The 17,246-nt window shown below is 43.0% G+C and overlaps 1 non-coding gene across 1 annotated transcript; it reads left to right on the top strand.

Moving 5' to 3' along the window:
* The first annotated feature begins 16,833 nt into the window (after positions 1–16,833).
* trnar-acg (transfer RNA arginine (anticodon ACG)) lies at positions 16,834–16,906 on the top strand. Its single transcript has one exon. It is a non-coding gene; the product is annotated as a tRNA-Arg (tRNA).
* Positions 16,907–17,246: the final 340 nt, after the last annotated feature.

Here is a 17,246-nt window from a genome sequence, read left to right as displayed (position 1 = left end):
GGAGTTTAACAATTCTTTATATGCTTACTGTTAAACGACATTTTCGTTCTGTATTAATTCTTTCTTCATCTTCTGCTGATGTCTGATGTTTGCTGCTATTTTCAGCCAATTTGTAAGGCTCCTTGAGTGCAATGCTATGCCTAATATCGCTTGTTAGCCATGACATGGCCACGTTTCCCGGTTTCTTTGTGTCAGACAGGAGTGAGAAGCAGTTGCAGTTCCTGCAAATGTTTTTGAAGTGCTTGTCATCCCTTTAAGTTCTGTTCCCCAATTCGTTATACCATGCTCACGCTTCATATCAGTATCATTTCTTCTATTTAGATTTCGGCTCATAATCTGAGTCAGCTCTATCACTCTCCACCTTAATGAAGAGTTCTCTCACTGACTTCTTCACTCTTCCTGAGTGACAGCATAGAGATAGATTGTCAATTATTCCTTGACATATATACAAATAAAGCTTTGAAATCAAAGTTGACATATTCCCAGGCCTGCTGACTCATTAGAGACAGAGAGAGAGAGGGAGAGAGAGAGAGAGATCGCGCGATTTGACTGTTGGTGTTTTAACCTGAGAGTCGTTGTGCCTCAGGCACAAGGTGAAAATGTGGGGACTTCATGAGACCAGTACGCGAACTGTGCACATGCTGCTGCTGTCATTCTTCATCGAAATTTCGTCGACCAGCCAACTAATCAAGGATGCTCTGCCCTCCATTTGTGTCCTTAATGTAGCGACTCAGAAAACCATCTCATACATATACCACGTAAGTCTCCTCCACTGATCTGACTTGCTCAGTCTATGGGCAGGTTGAAGTCACAGGCAATAGCGAGAAGGCCACAAGATAAAGGAGCAGCATTAGGCCATTCAACCCACCGAGACCTCTCCAATATTTGGTCATGGTTGATATGTTTCTCAACCTCATTCTTCGGCTTTCTGCCATCTCCTGTAACTGTTGATCCTCTTATCAATCAGGGACCTATCTATGTCTGTCTTGAAACCTTGCAATGTCTTGACCACTAAGCCCTCTACGGCAGAGTTCCAAAGGATGACTAGCCTCTTGCTGAAGAAATTCCTCCGCATCTCACTTCAAAATGGTCATCCTTTCTCTCTATACTGTGCAGTCGGCTCCTGGTCTCTCGTGCTAGTTAAAAAAACTTCTCCACAGCCACTTTAATTGCCCCTCTCTGTATTGTTTAAGTGTCAATCAGATTCTCCTCAAACTTCTAAACTGCATCAAGTACAGCCCCCGAGTTTTCAACATTTTATGACAAGCATTTCTTCCCCCCAGGATCATTCTTTTAAACCTTCTTCGGACCCCATCCAATGTCATCATATCTTCTGGAGTATTGTGTACAGTTCTTGTTTCCTCGTTATGAGAAGGATTTTATTATATTGGAGAGGGTTCAGAAAGTATTTACCAGACTGATGTCATGAATAGAAGTCTTCTGTTACAAAAATAGGCTGCGGTTTCTTTTTCACTGGAGCAGAGCACTTCGACGTTTGGCCTTATAGAGATTTGTGAAATCACGAGGAACATAAATAAGATTACTATCAAAGGTGAGGGAGATCGCATCCAGGGGCATATGTTTAAAGTACAAGAAGGAAGATTTATAAAGGACATGAGTGGCAGCTTTTGTTTTACACCCTTTGGTCACTGTGTGCAATAAACCGCTGGAGGAAGTGATGGATGCAACTACAGTTAAATTATTTAACAGTCAAAGTTTGTGCGAAGATTTGTAGCTCGGGTGCTCGTTGTTGTGGTTCTGTTCGCCGAGCTGGAAGTTTTTGTTGCAAACTTTTCGTCCCCTGGCTAGGCGACATCATCAGTGCTTGGGAGCCTCCTGCGAAGCGCTTCTTTGATGTTTCCTCCGGTGTTTATAGTGGTCTGTCCCTGCCGCTTCCGGTTGTCAGTTTCAGCTGTCCGCTGTAGTGGTTGGTATATTGGGTCCAGGTCGATGTGTTTGTTGATGGAGTTTGTGGATGAATGCCATGCCTCTAGGAATTCCCTGGCTGTTCTCTGTCTGGCTTGCCCTATGATAGTAGTGTTGTCCCAGTCGAATCATGTTGCTTGTTGTCTGCATGTGTGGCTACTCAGGATAGCTGGTCGTGTCGTTTTCGTGGCTAGTTGATGTTCATGTATGCGGATTGTTAGCTATCTTCCTGTTTGTCCTATATAGTGTTTTGTGCAGTCCTTGCATGGTATTTTGTACACTACATTCGTCTTGCTCATGTTGGGTATCAGGTCCTTCGTTCTGGTGAGTTGTTGTCTGAGCGTGGCTGTTGGTTTGTGTGCCGTTATGAGTCCTAGGGGTCGCAGTAGTCCGGCTGACATTTCTGAGATGCTCCTGATGTATGGCAGTGTGGCTAGTCCTTTTGGTTGTGGTATGTCCTCGTTCCGTGGTCTTTCACTTAGGCATCTATTGATGAAGTTGCGCGGCTATCCGTTTTTGGCGAATACCTTGTATAGGTGTTCCTCTTCTTCTTTTTGCAGTTCTGGTGTACTGCAGTGTATTTAACAGTCATTTGGATAAGTAACTGATTAGGAATGTATTGGAAGTTTTTGGGACAACGGCGGGCAGGCGGGTCTATTTTAATTTGGCAATGAGTTCTGCATGGTATATATGGAGTGAATGGTTTGCTAAACTGCTGTATGACTCTGGAATACTCTTAGATATCGGACCTAACTTCCTGCAATATTCCAAATGCAGTCTGACCACGACTATATAAATGCTCAACTGGACATCTCTGTTCTTGTATTTGAGGCCCCTTGATATAAATTATAAAATTGAATTTTCCATCCTGAATTCCAACTGAACCTGCCTGATCTAGGGCTCCCAAATCACTTTGTCCTTCGGATTTCTAAAGGCTTTCCGTGAACAGAAATCAGTCGAAGCCTGCCTTCTTCCTCTCATACTGCATAACCTGACACATCCCTTTTTGTATTGCAGTTGCCACTTATTTGCCCACTCTCTGCGCCTGCCTAGCATCTTATGAAGTTTCCCAGCTTTCTTGACATGACCTGTCTCTCAAACTACGTTTGTGTCAAGTGCAACTGTAGCGAAAATGCACTCTGTTCCTTTGTCCAGGTGTTTAACGTGTAACTTGAAAAGTCATGCTCTCAACACCGATGGCTGTGCAAGTCTTAAAAAATCAGTAGCTGCCATCCTGTAAAAGACCCCTCTGTTCTCACTCAGCCAGTCAGCCAATCCCCTCCTTGTCACTAACAGCATGCTTTTACCTTATTTAGCAGTCTGCTGTATGGCACCTTATCACAGGACTTATGAGTATTGAATTAGATCACGTCCACTGGCTCTGCTTTGCCTAACTTACTTGGTATTTCCTCAAAGAGATCTAGCATAGCTGTCAGACATGACGTCCACTTGATGAAGACATGCAGACTTTGCTGTAATTTACCATCCATTTCCAAGTACTGTGCAACACTGTCAGTAGTCTGTGTCTGCCTCTCCCCTTTCTTTCAGCAGGAGTGTTGCATTTAAAAATTTCCCGTCATCTGGGACCCACCCTGACGCCGATGACTCCTGACTGATCACGACCAATGCGTCCACAATCTCCTCAGCAATCTCCTTCAGAAATCAGGAATGCAGTCCATCTGGTCTCAGTAACGTAATCCCTTCAGACCTTGCAGCTTCCCCGGCATCTTCTGGTTATTGTTGGCATTTCATTCACTTCTTCCCTACATGTCTATTAATTCATATATTATGTTGTTGTCTTTCATTGTGAAAACTGATGCAAAGTACGTGTTCACCTGCACCATTTCGTTGTTCCCCATTACGTCTTCTCCAGTGCACCAATTTGCACTCTTCTCTCTGTTGTCTCTCCACCATTTAGGCGCTCTGCCTGTATTGCTGATGAAGGGCTTTTGCCCGAAACGTCGGATTTTCCTGCTCCTCGGAAGATGCCTGAACTGCTGTGCTTTTCCAGCACCACTCTACTCCAGAATATTGTTGCCAGCATCTGCAGTAATTGTTTTTACCGAGTTGACTTTAACCCTACTGCGAATACTCTTGCAAGGATGCCTGCCTTGAAGAAATTTTCCTCCTCTCTCCACAAGAATCTCAGGGAGTCCTCTTCCACTGCAACTCCCAGGTCATTTCCTCTGCCCTGAAGCTACCTTCTCCCACTCTCCTCACTGACCTGTCACCTTCATCCTCACCCACAATCACCTATTGTACTCTATTCTACTTTCTCCCCATCCCCGCCCTCCTCACATTTAATTCTCCACCCGTCAGGCTCTCTGCCTGTACTCCTGATGAAGGGCTTTTGCCCGAAACGTCGGAATTTCCTGCTACTCGGATGCAGCCTGAACTGCTGTGCTTTTCTAGCACCACTCTACTCAAGAATCTGGTTTCCAACATCTGCAGTCATTGTTTTACCTTACTATTCTCTCTGTAAGCTTTTAAATATGTGAACAAACTCTTGCACCATTCTTTATATTTCAAGTTCACTCACTTACGTACTAAATCTTAATAACTCATCTTGCCATTTCGGTTGTTCTCTGCTCGTTATTGAAGCCTTCCAAATGCTCTAGGTTTCACTAATCTACACCAGATGGTGTTTTTCTTTTGTTTCTGTGCTCTCACTGACTTCTCTTGTCAGTCATGTTTGCTTTATCTTCTCTTTAGCATGTTCAGGTGGCGTGAGCAATGGATCCGGTGTTACGAGGCGCTGACGGAGTGCCATTTGGACTTGAGATAACGTCCGCCAACTTCTACAGTATAGCACAGTACATGGAACAAGACTGTGACCAGGACACAATGATTGTGAATTTCTCTCCTGGACTGGTAGAGAAGGGCTTACGAAACTGCATTTACAGTGAGTTCAGAGGAGAGCATTTACACACACCAAACCCAAACCAAGGTATATTTGTGTCTTCTGAACTTCTTACCTGGATTGACAGTGATGAATTTTAGATACCTCTTTTTGTTATTTTACCATAACTCTTGTCGACTGTGTCTTTATGAGTTTTCCACCAATTACCATCCCCAGAGCCTGTGACTGTCACAAATCTGCTCCATTTTCCTTCTGCTTCTCAGATCATAAGGATGAGGAAAATCTGCTTCATTTTTATTTCCTGATGTCTGTCTGCGCACGCTAAAACATTCATCTACCTTCTTTCCCTGCACAAACCCGACCAGCTAAGGTTTTCAGCATAGCCTGTTTTATTAAAAAAAAATATTTCAGCTGCTGCAGTATTTTGCTATTATTTCCTTGCAGGTGTTTCTCGCAGCACTGAGTCTAAAAGTACAGATGCTCCAACGATTAGTTGCTTTCTTACTGAGTGGTGGATGCAGAAACAGATCCATGGCAGCCTGTGTGAGTCTTTTTTTCTTTAATTTTAGTCGCAATTACCGAATGATTGTAACACAAGATAATTTGGCGCATCGTGCACATGCTGGTTCCCTGAGCAGATTAGTTCACCCCACTCTCCAGCCCTTTCATGAGCAAGACTGGCTGATATTGTCAATCTCCAATTGCCTATGTAGAAGTCGATGGATTATCTTCTTGAACTGCTGCAGTCCACGTAATGCACGTGGTCCCAGATTACTGGCAGGTGAGGAGTTATAGGTTAAACACCTGGAAATGATGAAGGAATTGCAATGGATATCCAAATCAGCAACATAAGATTATAATTCTACCCCGTCTTCCATCTGTCAAAATGTCCAAAATGATTCACAGGAATGTGAAAAGGCAGCACTTGACACTGAGCCACATAAAGAGTTGTTTAGACACTAGACCGAGCATGTTTGAATTGGTTCTCTCTCAATTATATTCTTCAAATCAATTTTACAGGGTATTAGAAGGATTGATTTGCACTCAGCAAATTTGGATCAAAGATCACAACAGAGTCTGACGGAGTCACATCATTTATCCTAACCTGAATAGTATGGTGTTCTGAACAGGAAAGGTACAAACTTCGTTCAAAGTCAGGAGAAACAGAGCACGTGTGTGTGGGCGAGGCTTCAGCTGATCATCTGGCCTGGCAAGACGCAAAGCGAATCAGCACAGTGAGATACTATGCAAATATCAAGATTGTGGAAAAGGAGAAAGTGAGGATCGCAAATGCTTGCAATCAGTGTCGAAGAATGTGGTACTGGAAAAACACAGGCCATCAGTCAACATCCAATCAGAAGCCCTTCATCGGGAGATTAAATGTCCCAAAAATACGAAACAAGGGACAAAAAAATAAGAACAGGAAAGAGGTCGTACTTCAAAAGTTAACTGGACTAAAGTTTGAGTCAATTAGACCAGACAGGCTTCATCCCAAACTGTTGAAGAAAGAGGAAAACAATGAGAGAATGCGGATGCGCTGGGAGTCATCTTTCAAGTTATGTGATCTCTGCAAAGTCTCCTGTGGAGTGGAATTCACGTTGGAACCCCACTGTTTTGCTTGTTCAGGAAGCTTTTTATCCGGTCCCACACAACATCACAAAACACAATGGGGTTGGAGAAAACGTGCCAGCATTCATTAAGGATTGTTTACCAGCTGGAAAGCATAGAGTAGGAATAAGCGCACTTTTTACTCACGTTGGTGTTCTGTTACGGGTGAAGTACCACTAGGATCAGTGACAGCACTGCTGCCTCACAATGCTCGAGACCGGGGTTCAATTCCATCGTCACGCGATTGTCAACATGAATTGTGCACATTCATAATGTCTGCGTGGGATTCCTGCGGATGCTGCTATTTCTGCACACAGTACAAATATTCACGGTTTAAGTGAATTGCCCATTATATCGAAGAATGTCCAGGCTTGGTGGATTGGGAATGCGAAATGCAGCATTATAGGGAGAGAGTAGGGCCTCATTGCATTGCAGAGATTCTATGATTCAATGCTTGAACCAAATTGTTCCCAACCATTATACATGATTTGGACTTCTTGTAATTTTTCCAAACTTGTTGATGACACCAACTGGATCGGAATGTACATTATAAGGAGAATGGTGGGAGCCTTCAAGTGAAGTTTGACAGCCTCAAGAATGAGTCAGTAAATGGCAGTTTATGCATAACACACGATAGCTCCACAAAGAATATCAATAATCTGGTTAAATCTGACTACCTTTTCGCAAAGTATCTTGAATTTTCATCATACCCTTGATTTTCTTTCTCCAAGTGCCTTGCTCAACAACTTCATTAAAAAAACATTGAGAAGCTTTCATGTGAAAGATGTTAAGCTCACTACTTGTCATTTCCTCCTTGACTTCCCTTCTGTTCAGACTAAATAAAACTCACTCATCTGCATGGGTTGGAGAAATTGAGGACTGCAGATACTGGAGATCAGAGCTGAAAATGTGTTGCTGGAAAAGTGCAGCGGGTCAGGCAGCATCCAGGGAACAGGAGAATCGACGTTTCGGGCATAAGCCCGAAGAAGGGCTTCCTGAAGAAGGGCTTATGCCCGAAACATCGATTCTCCTGTTCTCTGGATGCTGCCTGACCTACTGCGCTTTTCCAGCAACACATTTTCAGATCTGCATTGGTTCCCACGATGACTCTCCACGGATTTTATAATTCTCAGATTTGTTTTCAAATCCATCCATGGTCTTACACCCCATTAATCCACCACTGCTTCCAGCCCAACATTCCTCTGTGCTCTTCCCACTCCTCTACTTCTGCTCTCTGTATTCGAACGCTCCTTACTCCCCCGCTGCCAAATATGGATTTTACACTGAATGAGAGAGTCTGAAGCAGTGTTGCATTGCACTAAACACTACAGGCTACTGCTCTTGGCGGTAATATGGAGTTCTACCTCATCACCATGTTATCCAAAAAAATTAGATCAATTCATTCTCATGACTATGATGTAGATTCTTGCAAAATACTTGACTATTTTCTGTGTTCTGGCAAGTACAGTATCTTTCTCTATCCCCTGTTTCACTTTGACTGTGACATGGCACATTTTACTGCTCCTTTATCCACTTATAACTGTCCTTTGTTTAAGGTCTGTATTTCTGGTTTTGTGTGCGGTGGGCCAGTGACAGCCTGATGTGCAATTCCAAATTGTTATGAAGTTGAAAATGTGTGCTGTACCTTTAAGAGAGGTAGAATGTTGTTCTGCACTGAGACCTTACGAGAGCAGTGTCAGAGTTTATTGGAAAATTGAAAATATATAACATTTGGCTGTGAAATAGGTACCTGAGTTGGTTGCTGTTTTGACGACAATTCAAAATTAACCAACGAGATTCATTTATGTCTCTGTAAATTAAAAGCCAATCGATATTGAATTTATTATTCTGCCAACATCGAACAAATGAGATAATCCGATTTGGGGGTATAAGAAAGGTAGGCATTTTGAACGTCAGACAGAGTTACTGCCATCAAGGGAGAACTACAGGAGGAAAAGAAAAGCCAAAAACAAAAAGACCGATTGCGAAATGAAGGGAAATGACTCTGGCAATGTGTGCAGCTAACACCAAACGAATGTTTGCATGAAAGCTGCTGGGTTGCGCCTTTGCGTCTTATCATCATCACGATCACATGTGCCCCACACGCTGACAATTGATAACTCGGCCGAATCTCAGTTCATCTGCTGCTGAAACTCTCATTTTTCCCCCTTTGATATCATTAGAGGGGACTTTAAATGAAAAGGCTGGCGATTTTGCTCGATTGAAAAATGGCAGTTCTGAGAAATGATGTTTTAAATGAACATCAAACGCGACTGTAAAAATTCAGCGAAGGAACAAAAAATGCAGTGACACTGGTGGAAGAGTGCCACAGAGACCAGAAAAACTTAGTGGTATAGTGGAGCTAATGGCAGCTAATCACTCAATAATGATCAAATAAAAGGGTAGAAATAACAGTGGATTTTCACAACTCCAATGTAGTGTGTCATTGTAATGCGAAATGATTTTTGAAGTGATTTCAAGAGCACTGTTTTGATCAGTCATGGCAAGACAAACAAGAGAGGCACAATAGGAGGAATGGCGTCGGGAGAGCATCTTGGTGGTAGAGATCACAAACCAGTCAGCTTGACGTCAGACTGAAAGCCACATACCACAAGTATTAGAGTAGTATGGTTGACAAGGTGTGTGTTCATTTCACCATGGCAAACTGGTTAAAAGATAAACGTCTGTGGCATTAATGGAAACGTAGCAAGTAAGGTGCCATACTAGCTTAGCGGCAGGAAATCAAGACGAATTGTTAACAGGTAATCTCTGGTCCATGCCAGTAAAGGCTCCGACATGATGATTGATGTCACAACCACCGGGATTGAAATGGATCGAATGGTTTCCTGTTCCCAATCATGGGATGGGACACGTTTACCCATCAAGACTGACAGCAGCAACACAGACAGAATGGTGCCGATGTGCACGTTAGATTATGGAATGCCTCAGTGAAATGGCAGGAGCGATGTAAAGGAGGGTTAGTGACCATGCAAGGGAGGGAAATCTCTGAAAGTGCGTGGGTTTGAATTCTGATTTATGAAATGGAGAAGTGTGATATTCCGCATAAGTAACCAGTGTTGCAGAATATCATATAATCTCGTGTTCCCAGGGCTAAACTAAGAGAGACTGAGTGGCGCAGCAGTGAAGATCAAACTGGAAATTGGCATGAGGATGAGCCCGCTGTGACGGTATAAAGGTGCATGAAACGCCGGGGCTGGGACTCCAACCTCACCTGTAGTACCTTCTCTTGACATGGAGCAAGGAGCATTGTGATATCAGATTGGGACCTCAAACTTATATGGAGCGGCTTCTGTTGGCATAAAACAGGGGGCACTGTGGCAGCAGGCTGGTAGTTCCAACCTCACCTGGAGCAGATTGTATTGATAAGGAGCACGGACCGATGAGACGTAAAGTTGGAGAAAGGATACTCAGTTATTTTAATCTGAATTAAATTAGTATTTAGCAGGACCCATGTTTGTAGATTGAGTGAATATCTGTCCCAGGGAAATCTCGCAAAAAGAAGGAAAAATGTGGCAAAGATTCAGCTCGTGGAGGAGAATCTGTGCAGAAAGAAACGCAGGTAATATTTTCTTTTTCTGCCTTTTATCATAAGACTGACTGCGTATTTGGTTAAATTGCAGAAGTGATTTTCAGCTCGTGCCATGATATTATATTTCCTGAAAACCCATACAAGTCATTAAAGCGAACTAAACTTCCAAAGATTAACGGTATATAACTAGATTAAAGGGAGAGGACAGAGGGTGGTGCTGGAGGGTTGTTTTTCAGACTGGAGTCCCGTGACCAGTGGAGTGCTACAAGGATCCGTGCTGGGTCCTCTACTTTTTGTCATTTAACTGGAGTTGTGGTGGACAGCGAAGAGAGTTACCACAGAACAGGATCTTGACCAGTTCGGCCAATCAGCTGAGAAATAGCAGATGGAGTTTAATTCAGATAAATGCGAGGTGCTGCATTTTGGGAAAGCAAATCATAACAGGACTTCAACACTTAATGGCAATGTCTGAGGGAGTGTTGCTGAACATACAGACCTTGGAGTGCAGGTTCATAGCATCCTGAAGTTTGAAATTTAACTTGAAAGTGGAGTCGCAGGTAGATAGGATAGTGAAGAAGGCGTTTGGTATGCTTTCCTTTATTGTTCAGAGTATTGAGTACATGAGTTGGGAGGTCATGTTGCGGCTGTACAAGACATTCAGTAGGCCACTGTTGGAATATTGCGTGCATATCTGGTCTCCTTCGTATCGGAAAGATGTTATGAAATTTGAAAGGGTTCAGAAAGAAATGAGGATTCGGTCAATGTTGGAGGATTTGCTAAAGAGGGAGTGGCTTAATTGGCTGGGACTGTTTTCCCTGGCGTGTCGGAGGCTGAGGCATGACTTGTTAGAGGTTTTCAAAATTATAAGGGTCAAAGATATGGTAAATAGAAAGAGTCTTTTCCCTGGGGTCTGTGGGTCCAAAATTAGAGGGCATAGTTTTACGGTGAAATGGGAAAGATATACATGAGACCCACTGGGCAACGTTTTCACACAGAGAGTAATAAGTGTATGGAATGTGCTGCCAGAGGAAGTGGTGGAGGCTGGTACAATTGCAACATTTAAGAGGCATTTGGATCGATATACGAATAGAAAGGTTTTGGAGGGATATGGACGGGGTGATGGCATAAGGGACTTGATTAGGTTTGGATATCTAGTCAGCATGGACGAGTAGGACCAAAGGGTCTGTTTCCATGCTGCGCATCTCTCTGACTCTATGACTCTATTTGATGTTGACATTATGCTCGAGTTTATCTTGATTTATGGAGGAAAAGCTGGAAACTAATGTTGAAATTTACAGGATCAACGATGATCCCATTCAATGACTGAACAGACAAGAGGCTGAATAGAAGCTTCATCATGACAGATATGTTTTCATTATGAATCGCGCTGAAACACAAAGTGGGGAGGATTGGACTGAAGCAGTGGTGGTGATTTTCTTTCCTGGTTAAATTTTTGAATATGACTGCTATTTCTCCTGTCCTTGTTAACATCAAAACTCTGAAGCATGAAAGCGTGAAGAACATATGGGGCAAGTGGCGCAAAGTCTAACGTGCCTGACTCAAGATCAGAACATTGTAGATTTCACTCCGCTCTAGCTCGAGGTTAACACAGGTATTCATTACACTCACAACCTAATCTTCCTCATTGTTCTGAAGCCGAGATGAAGCTTGAGCTCCTGATATGCAGACACGAGAATCTCTTTGAGTACACATTCCGGAGAAGATCACAGTCAATGTCGCAGCGTCATCACAAGTGAAGAAGACCAAATAGTCCCACACACTGCGAATCGGCACTTTTCAATTTCACAGAGCCATCGACCCAATCGCTGCGGCTCATAGTAATGGCAAGGAAACAAAATAAATATCTCAGTCTCATGTTGGTTCATGGAGTGCCGAGGCACCTTCTCCTTCTTTAAGAGGCTGGGACATTAACTCTGATGTTCGTGGAGACATTGATTGATTCGAAGAATTGAAAGGAATCCTATCACAGATGCCCACGCTGTTGATGCTGAACAAAACAGCCCTTACTGGGAATTAAACCAGGGCTGCAGTGGTAAAAGTGCCAATTCAGAACCACGACATGACCAGGGACGAGTACAGCGGTCAGAGGCACGTAGTGTGACAGCCCTCAAATGTGTTGGACGCGTTCTCTGCAGAAACAACCGCTTCACTATCCTCATTCCATTTTCCATCTCTTTGCCTTGTATGCCTTAACATCACAAATACAGATTGAATATCTTTGAAGGTTGTGTTGATTTCATCACAATGAGTTGCAGATTTATCCATCACCACTGGTGGATAAAGTTTTTACTGCTTATCTACTGAAAACGTTCTGCCTCGTCCATTTATCGACTCCACTTGGCGTTTGTCCGAGAGGAAACATTTCTTTCAGCCGAACATGCCTTTATCTCTCATTGTTCGGCACATTTCAATCATGTTTCCTCACAATCTCCTCTTCTCCATTGAAAGTAGAACAGAAAAACTGATCGTTTCCAAAAAAAAACACCCTTTGCTAAATATGCATTCTGTCATTTTCCTGAGCCTGATGTTCCAGTGATCTCCGGAACATGTCAGTAAAAATTGCTACATGAGAACTGATCTCACAACAGCAGTATGTAAATGGATCAATTGGTTTTAAGGTCCTAACTGTGGGATTGGGTCACGTTCGCCCAACAACATTGACTGCAGCTGCACAGACTGAACAATGTCAATGCGAGTGCTTGATAGCCAAATGCCTCAGGGAAATTGGAGAAGGAACCTAAAACAGGGTTACTGATTATGGGATGGGGAGAAATCTCCGAGAATTGGTGCATTTAAATCCTGATACAGAGACAGCAGAGATGTGAAAGGACGAGGGTTTGAAGGAGCAAAATCATCACGTCGACGAATATTTTCATGTCAAAAAAGATTGATTCGCTTCTGCTTTTGTGAAGCTTGTCCTACTCTGCATAAACCGGGAACAACTGACAATACTGGAAGTCAAATTGGAGATTATCTTTCTGCTGCCACAACGCAAAGCGCTAACCACTGCACGATACCGGCACCGCATGGAATAGCATGATGCAAAAAGCAGTAAAGATAGTGGCAGAGGATATGTTAGGAACAGGACTACATGAACAGTAGGAATACTTGACAAACAGTGACTGAGAAATGCAAACTCATGGTTGGCTGAATGGTTAACTTCGGTATGTCTAGAGCCGATGGATATTTCATCACTTAGTTTGTTGAAGGCGAAGATTGATATAGTCCTCCAGAAAATGAAAGCATCGGGGAATAGCGCAGGGAATTGCTGGAATGTATTTCTGCAAAAGAAATGTAGTTTACCATCGGTTGCTTTAGCAATTTCGTCATGCAAGGAAGAAACCATTGCTGTGGAATATCATATAGTGCCAGGTTTCAGGCCTGGAATACGAGAAACTGTGTGGTGCAGCAGCGAAGATCAAACTGGAAATGCGGATGGGGATGAGGCAGCGGATATGAGTTCAGAAATGAAATCATTGAGTGTGAAATATTTCACCGAAAGTACAGAGTGAATTGAAATGCCGGGGACTGGGAGTTCCAACATTGCGTGGAGCAGTTTCTGTTGACGTAGTATACGTCGTATCAGGCTGGGAGCTCCAACCTGAACTGCAGCAGCTTCCATTGACACGAAGCAGGGAGCACTGGGATATCAAGCTGGAAGTTCCAACTGTATCTGGAGCAGATACTATTGACATCTGCACTGAGAGAAATGGAGGTAATGTTTTCGCTCTCTGAGCTATCTCATATGGCTAACTCTGCTCTGGGCAGAAACGGAATTTTTTTGCTCATTTCATTTTATTGAATTTCTTGTAAACTCGCACCGGCCGTTAAAATACTTTCAGACTTCGAAAATTAGCTTGAATACGATGTTGTGATTAGGCATTAGTTGATCAAAAGTGATGGAGCAAAATCAGTGCAGTGAATTTGAAATTCATCAGATGAGCGGAGATCCCATTGAATGGCTGAGTAGACACAAAGTGAATGGAAGTTTCATGAGAATGAATGTCTTTTCGTTACAAAACCTCCCGCTGCACAAAGAGTGGATCATTGGAGTGAAGCAGTAGCGGTAGTTATCTTTCCTGGTTATTCAACTTTGAACATGAGTACGATTGGTCATGCCCGTGTTTAGATCACAACTCTGCAGAATGCCAACCTCAAGCACGCGCGAGCAGTGTCACAATGGATAATGCGCTTGGTTACGGTCCAGAGATTGTAGTTAAAGTTTCGACTTGGTTCAAGAGCAAGACTGGCAGGCTTCAAATTCACATACAAGTTAATTTACCGCACAATGTAGCACATACAACGGGCCAGTGGCACAATGGATAACATACCTAACTACAGATCTACTGTGTGGAGCTTCGATTCCAACCTGGCTTGCGGGCAGCGCTGACTTTACTGCACTTAAAACTGACTGTTCTGAAGCCGAAATGATCAAAACAAACCCAACTCCTGGACTGAGAATCAAAGCCGGGTGACAGCGAAGAAAGCCAAAAAAATGGACCTGCTAGCCCACCAGGGACAGCTATACGAATACCACGTATGTGTAGAATGACAGCCCTCAAGGTCGTTGTACATGCTTTCGTCAGATGCAATCGCTTGACTATCTTTATTCATTTTAATCACTTGTCCTTGTATGCATTAACAACTCAAGTTCAGATCCGTGTATTTCTGAAGGTTATGTGGGTTCGCCTCTGCGCATCCCTTCAGACAGTGAATCCAGATTCAACCATCCGCTTGCTGATGAGATTTTTCTGCATATCTCCTCAATCCTTTCCACCTCTTAACTTCAGTCTACGCCCCTGCTGATCGGTCAAGAGGAAACGTTTCTTTTAGTCTGCATTGTCCATGGTGCTCATTACTTAGTGCATATGAAACATGTATCCTCACAGTTTCCTCTGCCTTAAGAAAACAACCCCAGTCAAAACAATCTGTCTTCATAACCTAAACTTTTCAACTTGGTAAATTTCTGCAAGGTTTCCAGTGCGATCACATGACTCATGTAATGTGAATTGCAGAACTGCACGCAATATTTAAAGGGGGGAACCGAATGAACAAATGAAATAATTAACTGGAGAAAGCCACAGAAACATGTCGTTTCCAATAAAACATCTTTTGCTCAATCCTGCACTGTGCACTTATCCTGAGCCCGATGTTCCAGTAATCTATCGTCCGTGTCAGTAAAAGCTGCTCCATGAGGATTAATTACAGAACAGCTGCATCTAATTGGATTGAATTGCTTGAAGATGCCGACCATGGGTTTGAACACTTTCACCCAAAACAGTGACCGCAGTAGTACAGAATGAACAGTGTAAATGTGAGTATGATATTGCGCAATACCTCAGTGAAATGGGAGGGTGGACGTTTAGGCGAGTTAGTTCTTGTGGGAGGGATAGGTTTCTCCGATAAAGGGTGGTTATGATATGTGAAACGCAAAGATGTGAGATAGCGGGTGTTTGAAGAAGGATACTTATCACCACGTATTTTCATGTAAAACAAAGATTGATTTTCTCAGCGTTTGCTAAGCACATATTACATGGAGTAAAACGGGAAAATGCCGATTGCTGTCATTGTGATTCGCGCAGAACTTGCTGTGTTTACAATGCCAAGGAAGAACCATTTCATTATCCTGGCGCCACATGGAAAAGCACGATGCAAAAAGCAATAAGGATCGGGCAGAGGTTATGCCAAGAACAGAAACACACGCACAAAGGAATACTTGTCAAACAGTGACTGAGATGTGGGAACTCAGATTCGGTTGCATATATATAGCTTCTATGTCCGGAGAGACTGTAGAAATTGCAACACTGAGATTGTAGGATGTTACGTTTGCGAGATATCTACAAAACTTCAAAGGGTCATGGGATACTGCAGGGTATCGCTGAAATGTATTTCTCAATAACAGTGTATTTTAACATCGGTTACTTCACCAATTTCCTCACTTATTGACGTAATCATATAATGGCATGCCATATAATCCCAGTTCAAGGGCGTGGAATCAGGGAAATTGATTTGCAGTGCACCCAACACTAATTGGAAATGGTAATGGCGTTCAGCGCGAGCATGTGGCTGCGAAAATGCAATCGGTGAGCGTAATGCCATTCTCTGATGATACAGAGGCGCGTGAAATATCGAGGCTAAAAGCTCCCGCCTTAACGACAGCGGCTTCAATTACCACGCATCAAGAAGCAGTGGGACTTCAGGCTGGGAGCTCCAATTTCACCTGAAAGAACTTGTATTCACATGGAACACGGAACTTTGGGACATCAGCTGGTAGAATAGATAGTCAACTATTTTATTCTTAAGTAAGTAGTTTTCAGCAGGATACTTGTTTGTGGATTGAAAGAATATCTACAACTGGGACAGTCTAAATTACAAAGAAGAATTCTGCAAAGAGTCAATTCTTGGAGAAGCATCTGTGCAGAGAGATGCAGAGGAATGTTTACGTCATCTGCCGTTCTAATATGTTTGACTTTGCACTTTATTAATTTCCATGAAGGGATTTTTTTTGCTCGGTTCACAGTATTCACTTTCCTGCATGTTAGCAAAAGTCGCTAATGTACTCGAAACCTCTGAAAATTAACTGGTATATACAATGTGGTGATTAGGCTCACGTTCCCGTCAGTGATGCTGAAGAAGTGGATTCGAAATTCATCACATCACATTCCATTAAATGACTAAGCAGACAGAGTGTGAATGGAAGCTTCATGAGGACATATGTGTTTTTTTTTGGAAAATTCGTTGCTTTGAAAGGTGATGAAGATTAGACTGAAGCAGTGACAGTGATTATCTTTATTGCTTGTTCAACTGGTGAACATGACTGCTATTAACCGTGTCCGTATTAACATCACGGCTCTAAAGGCTGTGCATCGGGCCAGTAGCGCAATGGATAACGCGCCTGACTACGAATCAGGAGACTATAGGTTCGAATCCTACCTGGCTCGCAGACAGGGTAGATTTTAATCCCGCTTAAAAACTGATTTTTCAAAACCCGAAATAAGGTGTGAGCTCCTCATCTGCAGGAACCAGAATGCCTTCATTAAATGTACCTGAGAACATGAGAGTCAATGTCCCAGCGTCATCACAGGAGGGAAGCCGAATAGTCGCGCGGGTGAGTTATGGGCACCTTTCCATTTCATAAAGCCACCGATTGAATAACTGTTGCTCGTGGTGATGCTCTGCTTTGAGCATTTTTCGAAACTCTTTGGCCAGTGGAATCAGAGAAGAATGAAGGGTTAACTGTCCAACTGATCTTTATACAGTGTGAGTTCTAGAGTCTCCTAC

This window comes from Chiloscyllium plagiosum, unplaced genomic scaffold (genome assembly GCF_037043375.1).
Source record: "Chiloscyllium plagiosum isolate Xiang-an unplaced genomic scaffold, Cpla_swu_hap1 HiC_scaffold_48, whole genome shotgun sequence".
NCBI lineage: Eukaryota > Metazoa > Chordata > Chondrichthyes > Orectolobiformes > Hemiscylliidae > Chiloscyllium > Chiloscyllium plagiosum.
Note: the sequence above shows the minus strand (reverse complement) of the source record. Positions and strands in the feature narration are given on the sequence as shown.